The 13,607-nt window shown below is 31.9% G+C and overlaps 1 protein-coding gene across 1 annotated transcript in view; it reads right to left on the reverse strand.

Moving 5' to 3' along the window:
• The window catches only part of LOC132701014 (equilibrative nucleoside transporter 3-like), a 65,466-nt gene extending 52,169 nt beyond the window's left edge, over nt 1-13,297 (reverse strand). The window contains exon 1 of the mRNA XM_060668653.1: nt 13,151-13,297. The gene's annotated coding sequence lies outside the window, so the exon portion shown is untranslated. The remainder of the gene's footprint in view (nt 1-13,150) is intronic.
• Nucleotides 13,298-13,607: the final 310 nt, after the last annotated feature.

Raw genomic sequence — 13,607 nt, forward strand, 5'->3', positions numbered from 1 at the left:
GAGAGTGTATTTACAGATTTTTCCTAAGTTTCAAAATAATGACATAAAAAATTAAAAACGAAAACTGGAAGTTTCAGATTTTCCGCCATATTTCCGGCAGTAACAAAAATAACTTCAATTTTAAAACAGAACATTATTTAACTCACCGATGCGCAACTTTGCCCTAATTTAAGTCACCCTGCATCTTTTACCGTTACCGAGATCCTAATTGTGAGAGTAGAATTTGATATACCGGGTAGACACACTAATAAGTGGTCTGAAATTTTCTTGTTTGATTGGAGTGTTAATTAAATGTTAATGAAGTATTTACTCAAACTTTGAGTCATTTGAAAATGTTCATATGAACTTCAATCTGTTTCTCGATTCTAAATCAACTTCTTCTATATACCTAGGAAGTTCGTGCTCGAAATACCTTCTATAATTCATTGTCATTCAAACTGTTAAGAGTACGTGTATTTAAAATTGAATGGAAATAGTATTGAATAGTCAAGAACGTTATACAGTGCGACACAGATAAGTTGAAAAAAAGTTAATATCTCAGATTCTCATTATCAATACATCCAGTAACTCGAATTTTGTCTAATTGGGAAGTTACTGATGCAGATGCGCGCCCTGTAGCTTAAAAAGCAAGCCGTTGCGTTGCAGATGAACTATTTATCTTAAAATTAGTTAAAGATTCACCTGTATAAAGTTTGTACAAGTACTTAGTTAAAACCAACTTAAGAATGGGATTGGCCTAATGATCCTGATAGTCGTGGCCATAGAAGTAAGGAAAAAGAACTTGATGAATGACTGAAGCAGTTCATCAACTTCTTGCATCCTCCTAGGTTTCCTTTTTATAAGTTTTCTAGTTTTAAATCAAGAAATACGGGCTTGTACAACTTTACAAGTAATCAGTATTTCCTCATCCGAAATAGTCATTTTGGCTTTAGGCTGCTTAGTTTATCTTACTATTATAGTTCAAGTTTCGCACCCGCTAGTTGTCATGTTTTTATTTCATTATAGCGAGACTTAGGATTCGATTAGACTGAAATGGAACTATTAAAATATTTACGAAAATGGAAATAGCGACCAAGTTGGAACAGAGTTATTAAACATTGTTATCTCCGCACGCTGGTGGCCTTTATTTCATTTAAGATTATTATGCTATCTGGCCTTGTGTGAAATTACTTTTCATAGAGGAATTCTCTTTGAGGCGGCTCGACTTATTTACTTAACTTTCCGGGTGCTTCGAAGCTTTTCGCTTTTGTCTCTAGATCGTTATGAAAAGAAAATAAAAGGGAAACAGGAAGGGTTTAATAGTATAAAGTCTGGTGCACTGTGTTACTGCGGATACGTTCTTGTTTTGCTATGCGAAGGGGTTAAAATTTCGAAAATAATATGTATTTGTGAAAATATGGTTTTCATCTAAAATCTAAAGCTTCCCTTTATAAATCATTGTTAAAGAGAATACAGGCAATCCCTTTTGTTGTATGAAATATTTTTAATTTCTCAATTAACTCAATGGATGGTGTCAAAGCAATGTGCTACAGGAATTAGATTGAATGCGGTAATAAACTTATAAGACAAATTCATGCCCTGATTCGTGCTACTTCGGCTTTTTAAAAGTTCTTTCACAGATATTTTAGCCCTGGAACGTAATAAAACATGACGCTTGTGGGAGTTTGGACCGACCTTGAATAAAATAATAATAAATGAATAATAATGAATGAATGAATAAATAAATCGGAAAACTTAAATATAAAAAATAAATAGATCACGCCAGTATTATTAAAATATATCATTTAACCCACTGTTCAACAAATACACACTAAAATGGAATTTAAAAGAGGGTCAAATATTTTACGATATTAAGTTTTTCTTGCCATTGTGGCGGTTGCGCCAAACAGCAAACCTTTGGAAAAATCTTTTATTATTAAGGAACAAGTTTTTGATATGCTTATTCTATTCTATTCCCATTCTATTAGATTTTGAATGCGGTTTTTCAAAACAACACAAATTTATTCACTGCCGTACTCACGTGACTAAAGTGGCTTATATCAAAATTGTTTAATATTTTCTACGATCGTACAAAACATTAATTCATTTACATTGTTGACCGTGCCATAAGTTTGCACTAGATTGGTTCTCGTAAAAAAAATGTTTTGATTTTTATATTTTTATCTAGTTCCGAAAATTTTTTGGACGCCCGGTATACTTTCCTGGGAGCTCCCAAATGAACTTTAGTTTTTTATCCGGTTATCCCACTAATACCTCAGCCATTTCCTCTTGTTTAATATTCAACCAAAATCTCAGGTACCGAGATTAAAGAACGAAACTTTCTAGGAAGTTTAAATTAAAAGGTTCAGGTGTTAATATTTACTGAAAACTTTGTCTTGGCGTGTAACTCAAATATAATTTATTCTGTTGCTATTGTTAGAAAACATTAATCAAAACTGTTTATTTTAATTTAGTTTGCAAAAAGTTCAGTCAACACCATCGGAATTACTTAAACTTAGAATAATTTTTACTCAAGGGAATAAGCGCTACCATAAACAATTCCGGAATTGTTTGAATAGTATGAAGTAATAATGAAAACGATTTTGAATAAACAATAGTTCGGAAGTTAAATAAACTGAATGTGGAATTAATTTATTAAGCGAATCGAAGCAGCGAATATTACCTGCGATAATATATAGAATCAATTTATTTGGTTAGTTTGAAATTAGAATCATGTATGTAATTTAAAGAGAATGCCTTCACAATATTTGGCATAAATAAGAAAGAAAAAACTCCTGCCCCACCTTGTGTTTCTGGAATAAATTCGAAAATATGTGAACAATATTTCTGTAGAGATTATATAAAAAAACGCTATTGGCCGTGTGATTATTAAGTTTTAATTATTTAATATAACTTTAGTCATAGATGATATAAATTTGTAATAAATAGTTTAATGTATGTATTCTTAAAATTGAAATATAGATTTTATGTTTTGTATAAGTTTTCTCAATTTAGAAATGAAAAATTCGTTGGTCGACTCTTTTGGAAATAGGAATCTGGTGAAGGCACGTAGAGTTCTCCAAACGACATACCGTTTTTAAAAACTTTTATGGTTTTCACTTCGGAATGAGTTTGAGACCTGTTGTAAAGTGGAAGGGACTATTCTTTTCAGCACGTGCACCACAGGCCAGGGCCGTATTTAGGATGTTAGCCTACAAGAACTGTGCCGTGCGGACTGTTGTATTTTACACAAAGAAACAGTTATTGGAAGTTCTTAAGACGGCAACGTTTGATAAGAAGTATAATGTGGACAAGTTGGACATGGAGCGGTGATTCAAAATTGTCCGTCTTCCACCATATCATTGCAAATTTAATCCGATGAAACTGACGTGGGGACAGCTGAAACCCAGCTTAAGAAGAAACAACGCCTCGCCGAAATTTAGTTCTGGGGCAATAGAATTAATTAGAAGTGAAGTAAAAAAAAATATCTGCTTATAGTTGGAAAAAATGTGTTGAACATGTCATCGAAGAAGAATATGTTTACAGAAGTCGATTAGTGCCAGAATGAATTATTAATGTGGAGAATATCAAACATTTGATAAAGACCCGGTGTTGTCGAAACAATTGTCATGTCAAAATATATAATTTCTTGAAAATCTGAACTTTTAGCTCTTATTTATTTTGATAATTGGATTTTCATCAAGTAAAAGCCACCTCAGTTCAATTATTAATGTGGAGGACGAGTCCAGTGGCGATAATGATTATTTTGATGTAGAATAGCTTTTTTTTTATAAATATTCTAACACTGTTTTATAACCAAATTTACTCCTTCATTTATATTTATAATAAACATTTTAAAGCAAGAATGGATTTTTCAATGCATGGATTAATAATAATCTAAAAATCTCACCGATGACAATTCTACACAAATCCATCAGCTTTCAGAATTTGTCTGCACGAAGTCCCAAAGTACGGTTCTGCAACGCCATTGCGGAATTGCGAATCTACTGATTGAGGGTTACAAAGAGAAACCCAAGCAAGGTAATCGTGTGATTTGATCTTCATCAAAAATTTACCAGACTTAAATACCGGAGTATTTATTACAAACTCGGTATATGGTTTGGAGAACTCTACCCTGCAAATTTAGGGGGGGAATTGAAGGTTAAAGAAGTAATTTTAATTTGAAACAAAGCCTATTTCTTATTAACTACTAATACGGGAATTCCATTCAGTACGACCAGATTTAATGCTCATTTATAGTCATAGACCATATGTTGAGCAATTCCATCAACATTATTTCCAAAAAACAGTAGAAAACTGCTATGGGAATCCTTGAATGATATGAATTTTGTGATAGAGAATCGTAACCGCAAAATGATGAAATGAAATGAACTTATCACCTACACACTTTTTTTGATTTCCCATATTTACAATACATTTTTTCTTAATCGTCGCATAGAAAGGATCTCAAAAACCATATTAATGTATCATGAGTCGGTCATACTTATATTAAATATTATTTGCTTCATATATTTTACCTATTTTTTTAATTGGTTTGTGGATATCTGAAAAATTTGCCTTTTAATCAAACTAAACTAACGTTAAACATTCGGAAACTAATGCATGATTCAGAATTCGTGAACCGATTTCAGCCGTCTTCTGGAGATAAATAAGACAATTAGACGAGACAATAGAAATTTAAATTTTAATACGAATGCTTTATTTTGCTTCGTATTTATGGTTACGTCAACGAAACGCCATTTGGTTTATGCCGGCAATTTTACCCTGTCAGGACAAAACAAAAGCAAAACTCAAACCGTACCTTCTACACAATGTTCAACTTAATGTCTATTTACATTTACAGATGCGTCTTGTTCGTTCAGCCATTTAATTGTATCCGCCATTTATTTAAATTGCACGATACAATTAATTTATCTTTAAATTGGGAAACGTCTTCCTTGTTTATAACTGTTACGTTTTCATGGCGGAAAAGCGTGTTGTTTACTGCCTCGTCTATGTAATATTAACTATCTGTATATAATGCTGGGTAATCCATATTGGATAAGTTTGAACTAACATTTTAATCTGTAACAAAATATGGGCTATTGAATATTTATAAATCTAATGCACAATTAATTGTACAATTTTGCAATTTACAAAAATACGATTACAGAACGTGGTTATTTTACCACCTATTTAAAGGTTTTTTTTGTTATATAATTACCCCATATTATTCAGATTTTCACTTGTCTTGTATTTTTACTTAATGTCATCATATCTATTTGCATAAACTTACCCACACTAAATCCGAATGTCACGGGCTTAGCTCCTCCGTAGTAGAAATTATTATTAAAAAATCCTTTTTTTTTCATCCATCCATTCTTTTTTAATAAATATGAAAAACAGGAATTTAAAGTTTCTGTGCATTGGGTTTCAATATTGTGAATTTAAAGTCATTTTACCATTTTAGAACTCTTTTTTTTTCCAATAAAACCCACTGATCAATCGACTTTTCCACAAATATATTCCCAACAAAGTCCAGCCCTGGCCATATTCTCTACGTATATGTATGGGTGTTTCACGGTTGATGATACTTTAGACCTTTACGACGAAAAGTACATTGGATTGTTCTGATCATTTGGTTAGCTCCATAAGCGGCGATGCTCTATCGATTTAAATTATTTTTAATACTGCGTTGCCACTTCTCCGAAAAAGTAGCATCAACATTGAAATTTTAAATGGGACATCATTGGATATTATTGCATTTTGAGATCCGCTAATACTTTATGATTGTTTTTGAATAATAGGTTTCAGCTGTCTTCAACAAAAATAATTATTTTCTTAATTTTTTTCGACCAAAACATAGCTTCAAATATTCGTTACTACCACACTAGAGCCAGTGGAAAATTAAAATTTTGGCATAAAACGTTAATATCGAAATTAGTTCTATATTATACAGGGTTGGTCGAAACTAACGATTTGCGTAGCAGACACAAAAATGGTGGCATTTTTTAACGTAATTCACACACATATTCTAAGAGTAAATTATTGAAAATGGAATGGAATGAAAATTGTGAATAACCCCATTTCAGCGAGGAAAAAAAGAAGCGATGCTGATATTTTGTCGAGTGTAGATGTAAGTGATCAAGATATAATACGGCGTAAAATTTATCAGTTATACGAGGAACAAGGCGTGCCTACATTAGATATCTTAATTAGGTCGATTGAAAAAGATGAAACCGATGTTAAATGTGGCAAAACTACCTTATGGAAGTGTATTCAACACATGGGTTTTAGATTTAAAAAAATTGACAAAAGGCAAGTTTTAATGGAATCTCTTAGAATTCGGAAATGGTGACTGGGATATCTAGAAAAAATTGGGATTTACAGAAAACAACAAAGGGCAATACTTGGATGAAACCTAGTTCGACATTTATGATACCCCTTAAAAGGGTTGGGTTGACTCAACTGATAAGAAAACAAACGCGCCATCAAAAAGAATAACTATTTTGGCTCTAAAGATGGTTGGATTCCAAATGGACTTTGTCTGTCTGCGAAAAATATTAAAGATTCTTCTCTGGATTACCATGAACCCGCTGATTTATTTGAAAGTTGGTTTAAAAACAAACTAGTTCCAAACATTCCTCTTAATAGCGTAATTGTAATAGACAATGCAAGTAATCACAGTAGACAGTAGACATTTATTTTCTCGAAGATTATACCAAAAAGCAATTAATTGAGGTTCTACAAAGCTTGAACCTACAAAAGGAATACGTCTGTGATAATTATGCAAAATATTTAGGGCATACAGTTTTAAGTTAACCTTTCTACTGTATATTTAATCCAATTGAACATGTTTGGCACCAACTGAAATCTGCCATTTGTCGTAACAATGTTTTTCGCCGTGTTAACTCCAATGTCCTCAAACTTATAGAAACCGAAGTTTTTAACATCCCTCCACAAAGTTGGGCAAATTCTGTTAAACGTATAGAAAGAGCAGAAGAATCGTATATCCATATTGCAAATAATATAGAACAATTAATAATTAGAACAGGCGATGATAGCGATAGTGATACTGATATACCATGTGAATAATTTTAAGTAATTTAAGTAGGTAATAAAAATAATTTGTAATTTTATTTTAGATTTAAACATAAATACATACATAAATAAATAAATATTGTTTAGTATCTTTCCCAAAAAAAAAAACCCAAATAATTAAATTCTAAGCAAAGTACGGACCTTTTCGGCCCTATTTCATTCTTGCAGCTTGCCTGAATCTTTGCTTAATTCGTATCAGTTAGTCACTTTCTTATATCTATGAACAGACTTTACCCCCACCTTAACGAAAACGAAAAAAATGTATTTAGTGTTTTGGCATATTTTCAAGTCTATCCAAATGGTTCCATTCGATTCGATAATTTGGGTATTGCAAGCGGCTCGGTTTATAGAATTTTTCACGATCAAAGAATCCATCTATTTAAATTTACCAGAGAGAGGAAGATACTGTTTTTCTGTCCAAAAATTATTTGGACCGACAAAGCAAAATTTTCAGGAAAGGGTATTTTCAATCGGTGTGTTGACAATCCTCATGCCACGCAAGAAATGTGATTTCAAAGGAAATTTAGTTCAGATTGTCGAAACGTAAGTAAGTTCGCTTCAACAACAACGGAGGCAGGAGAAATCCAGAAGTTTTGTAAATAGTATTGAAGTTTCTGTACAAAATTATGTGTTTTGCTTGTTACAAGATAATACAGTAAGTTTTGGTTCGTTTGGTTAATAACAAATTGACCGTTTATTAAACCTTCCCACAATGGCTTCTTATAATAATTTACATCATTTACAAAAAAACACTGATGCGTCGGTTGCTGATGAATCGAACTTGCTGATGTTTCGGCAATTATCCAATTGGCTTCTTCAGAGCCTGACTGAGACTGATTGAAAATTTTGTTTTTTTAGTCGAAATAATTTTGGACAGACAAAGAATATCCTCCTCTCTTAGCATAAACAACAAGCAGTGCCTGAACTTTCGTAACTTTAAATGGATGAAACTCGTGATCGACCAAAATTCTATAAATGGAGCTGCATGCAATAACCAAATTATCTGCTGCGGTACGAATCGAACTACTTGGATAGGCATGAAAATATCCCAATCATTTTCTTCGTTTGAAGTTATACTTTTTCATATTCTTTAGTTTCAAACCAAAGTTTTTCTTAATTTTTACAAATTTTCTAGTGCTCATGTGTTGTAAATCAGGTTGCCTTTCATTTAATTTTTTGCATATTCTGCCTATTATATGGTTGCATTGTCCATGCACAGTAAACAAATTCATTAAAACAACAGCATTAAGTTTCCTTTCATTTTGAACCAACTTTATCTACAAAATTTGCACTACAATCAATAATGAGTAAATCTTTAATGAAATGTAAAATGAATTATTTAACACCAAAAAGATGCCAAAGTAATTAAGTTTGCAGATCATCTTGCTTTTATTTCAGAAACCAAACGATACATCACCCGAAAGAGAATTTAATTTGCTCTTGGAATTTGCTCAATTAATAAAATGCCCTTTTAACTATTTTTGTATCTCGTAGGTAAATCATTAGCTTTGACAACCCTGTTTAATATACAACAAATGTCGATATTATGAAGTTCCGTTCGATTTCTCCCTGTCAAAAAATTTAACTTTCTGCTAGCTCCGGTATCTGACTAATAAAAATTTAATTGAAGCTATGTTTTGATCAGAAAAATTGAAAACATAATTATTTTCTCGAAAACCGCTTAAGATAGGTATAAGAACGTGTTATTCAAAAACAATCATAAAGTACTGGCGGATCGGAAAATGCCATAATATTCAAGGTGTCTCATATAAAATTTGTTAATATTTATGGAATTAACCAAATTTTCAGAAAAATCCAATATACCGTTCGCTGTAAACGTCTAAAGTACCAAACCGTGAAACGTCCAGTGTACACTAATTTAATTAAATTAACTTTTCTGATACTTTTCATTAAATAATTTTTTAATATAATTTGATATTCCCTTTCTTTAGTTATTACGAAAAATGAATTTAGTTATTCACTAACGGCGAAAATTTATCTTAAAAATTAACTCGAAAATTTTGGCCGATTCTCCAGCTCAAATATAATTTATATTGCTGCATTTCTTTGGAATCGTTAATCAAAGACGCTCACTTTAATTTACTTCGGGTAATGTTTAACGACCCTGTCTGGAATTATTTATTCTCTCGGCCTTAATTTTTGAAAATCGTACTTATAACAGTCTTAATTATTTAATAGTCAGGCCTCCCTTACTTATTTTAGAGAGAATAATAAATAAATAATATTATAATCAGATGATTATTATTGACACGTCTTGGAGTCAATCAACACGATGTGATAAATTATCCAAATTGAATCAAATGCTGTCGTAAAAAACCACGAATAACATTGTCACGGTGGCCTCCAATATCCACACGTATCAATATAATGAAAAATAAAACAGCATTTCCACGTTCGTTGATATTGGATATGATAATATTAAGTAAAATATTGTTTGCTTCTAACGAAGCTCAGTCTAGGTTTTCGCAAAAACAGTTAGAGCACGGATATATTACATTAATAAATAATCCCTATGTCCGTAGACCTTTAAAAAAAAGTATTCAGGCGTTTTTTTATTGTATTATATTTTAATAATTGTTTTAATTTTAAAGGGTGTCAACGAAATGTATATTTACTTAGCTGCTTTACAAAACTCTTTGTAATACATTAGGACCACTTTTGATTTTATTATGAGAGTTGCTTTAAAACTTAAAAATCAATTTTGGTGTCATATAAAAATTTCTCGGAAAAATGAGAATTGTCAGCGCTTTTTATTTAAAAGCTTCTTGCTTAATCTTACGTTTTTGTGAAACATCCTGTGTAATTGAAAATATTTATATATTTTGATACACAAGGGAGATATAATACTTGGCTACATTATTGTCATTTTTTTAACTCGATAGTGATATCTATACTACGTACTATACTATAGCATATTCGCTTACAAATACTTGGGTGTGGCAATTTAAATATAAAACAAACATTAAAAAATATTTTCCTTATTTACATAAAAAAATGCAGATTTACTACAGCTACAAACTGCAGAATGCAATTAGTGAGCGTTAACATATCAGAAACAGGAGAAGCGAGGTTGCTGGTTTATGTCCTGGGACCTCTAAAATTTAATCCGATTTCTCTCTACAAATTGATATTGAACAATTCGCGACTAACTTGAAGACACCGCCATTATGGGGAAAGCTGACTTTGTAAGTATTTTCGTTATCATATTGAATTATTTAATAGAATATTGGGTTTCTATATACAATTATAAATTTTGTACTAAACTGAAAAGCAGTCAAGCGGGTGGCACTATATTATAAATATGGTATTTCATATTTTTTGAACAGTCAGTTTCAAAGTACTATGAATAATATTTTCTATATTATATTTTCTATATAACTTGTGGCATATCTTGCGAGTATTTTATTTCAATAGGAAAATATTTTTCTCTTGTAGCTTACAGCATCAACTATTTATATTTTTATTATATGTTATATTAATTATTATTAATTTTTATATTTTCGCACCAGCGAACTCATTCTAAACTGTCAATGGGTGCGATTACATACCGAAAATACAGTTGGCAAATTTTATTTAGACGGAGACGAGTAGAGATGGCAATATTTTCATTGTCATACGCGTTAAGTACTTATAGGTGATCAGTGTAATTAGAGATCGTATTACATTATTTTTGAATTCTTCTTTCTGCTTAGGTTTTTGAGGGTGATTCGTTTTACTTTGAAATATTTTCATCATTTTATCGTCTTTCTTCGAAACTAAGTGCTTGTAACATATTTTGACTAATTTTTACCCTGAGACAATCTTATAAATTTTATATTTAAAATTATTGTGCGGTCATCAAATAATTAATAAAATGATAATAATGTCACTAAGAATTATATCGGTAAATAAAGTAATTAAACAACGAGACCCATCCCAGTATCCCATTTATATAAATGTATATAATTACATGCCTGCGATTTTATTCGTAAAATTTGACTCAGTTTCCTATCACGCCGGTGCCGCTCCAGTTTGAGTTATTTGATTACAGGTTAGCCGAGAATCAGAAATCAGGGTCAAAATCTTGTTGAAGATTATTACCTTAAAAGCATCAAAATTCAATAATTTTCGCAAGTTTTAAATAAAACAGAAACCGTGTTAATATTCTACCAAATTTTTATTGAAGATGAGAATTGTAAAAGTCATAATTTTTACACTTCCGCATTTATTATTATTGCAATGATTTATAAAGAATGTCGAACAATGTTATACTGATACTTGGTCATGGTAATGTAGAACTGTCTAAAAATTCCGCATCGTATTTGTTAGAACAATATTAATTAGAAGCTATATGCATTCGCATATCTCCTCTTATTGCTTTACATACGCTTTGAATGTGGAAATTTAGGGCTCATGCAATTTTAATACTTCTATAGGCAAAAAATTGTTTAATTTTGGGTTTTATTTTACATTAAAAAAAAAATCGAAATATCTGGGCGGTGTAAAATTTAGTCACCCTATAAAATAGCAAATTTAGTATAATTAGAATTGAGAATAACCACCAGTCGATAACCCGATTTTATATTAGGGTTTAGTACTTTATTAATATTTTTTGAAAAATTTTTATCAAGCGAATTTACTATCACAATCATTATAAGATAAAATTTCAATAATCAAAAAGTTATTTAAAGCGGAGTATTAATATACGAAACAGATACTTTTTTAGTTTTGTTCAGTGTGAAATTTATATAATACAGTCGAAACTCTGTATAGCGAAATTGAAGGGACTGCTTTTTTTTTTCGTTATAACGAGTTATAGGCACTTGCAAAATAACAATACACATATGTGATCTGTAATATGTAATTATTTTATATACATATTTGAGCATCTACTTATGGACATTTTCTATAAATATTTAAGAACTACACTAATGTTTCAAATAATCGGTCATTTTCTTTTGAATTTTTTTAGTATGTCAATACGCATCTCGTACTTTGGCTTGTATTTTAACCATATCTTCGAGAGGGGCATTTTCCCCATGATACATATAAAACTTTCTCTAGCAGCTTAACTGAATATAGGGCTTGTTGAATGGTTGGTGGTGATCCCAGATCAACTTTTTCTTTTTCTTTCTCTTGGTGCTCTTCCTCGCCCTTTCTTGCTTGTTGTAATATGGCTTCCTCTGTCAAGTCTGCTGTTGTAGGCAAATCCTGATTAGTGACGTTTCTGTGGACTTCACGGGATTTGCCACTTATCTGTCCATAATTTACACCATGTCTCTGTTTGAACTTTCCCAACCATCCTTCCGAAGCCTTGAAATCGATAATGTCAAGCTGTTCAGCAAAATTTTCTGCTTTTAGTTTTACGATAGGTCTAAAGAGGAGCCACTGCAACAGCAACACGATCCAAATCTTAAAATTTTGGCTTTCTTAGTTTTTTACTAGAACTGCCTGCCGCTTCAGCCAGAATGATTTTTTCTTTGCACTTCCAAATCGTGGATACAGTCGACGGTGCAAGTCCGTATCGATGTCCCACATCACTTTTCTTTTCTCCCCGTTCTATCTCCAGAATTAAAGCAACTTTATCATCTAGAGATAAAATTTTTCGCTTACTCGCCATGGTCGTCGTATTCACTAAGTCAAATTAAAACTGATTGAAACAATGGTGTGCTTTTATACATACCGATAAAGGCATTAACATAATCGCTTATTACGAGAAAAACACTTAGGACGACCAGGTTCTCGGTAATTAGATTATTAGGGTAAGGAATTCTGAGAAGGTAAGAGACTCTATTAATTACAAGTCGACCTACATTCCTTACTTTGTTACCTGATGTGCCCTTTTTTCTTTCGTTATAAAGAGTGAGAAATTCGTTATACAGAGTGGATTAATACATAGCTCTGTATGGAGACCTAATAGTACAACAAATTTTGTTCGTAATACATTTTACATTATATATACTGTAAAGGGTTGGGGGAAGGTGATTGTAAATCACCCTCAAAATTTAAACGAGAAAGAGCGGCAAGAAAACGGTAGGACATATAACACCCGAAACGGTTAATCACCCACCTTGATGGTTTCCCGCGTCGTCGTCTGCCCGGCCGGGTTTTCTTAGGAGTATTTTCTGGTGGGTTGGGGGTGGTAAGGACCACAACACAGCGCGGGGTTCTCGCGAACCGGTCACAGAAGAGAGCTTGTTTTTTCGTGGTTCGCACTACGGACGCTCACGCAAGTCTGTCTTTTCGCGCGGCTTAACCAAGGTTGGGTATGGTGGGGGTATTGTATACACAGCGCGAAAATAAAAAGTTAACCCAAAACAAAACAAAAAAAAATTATGAAGTTACCGAAAAATGTTATTCAACCCTTAACATATACATATATAACATTATACGTTTTGCTTTATACAGAGTTTTGCTATAGGCAGTTTTCATTCATTTACAGACTTTTCACCAACCACAATAGGTAAAAGTTTGAATGCTTTGTTGGTAAGTGATATTGGTGAAACTTAGTTAAACACAAGCAACTG

Source organism: Cylas formicarius, unplaced genomic scaffold (assembly GCF_029955315.1).
Source record: "Cylas formicarius isolate icCylForm1 unplaced genomic scaffold, icCylForm1.1 PGA_scaffold_10__41_contigs__length_53128322, whole genome shotgun sequence".
NCBI lineage: Eukaryota > Metazoa > Arthropoda > Insecta > Coleoptera > Brentidae > Cylas > Cylas formicarius.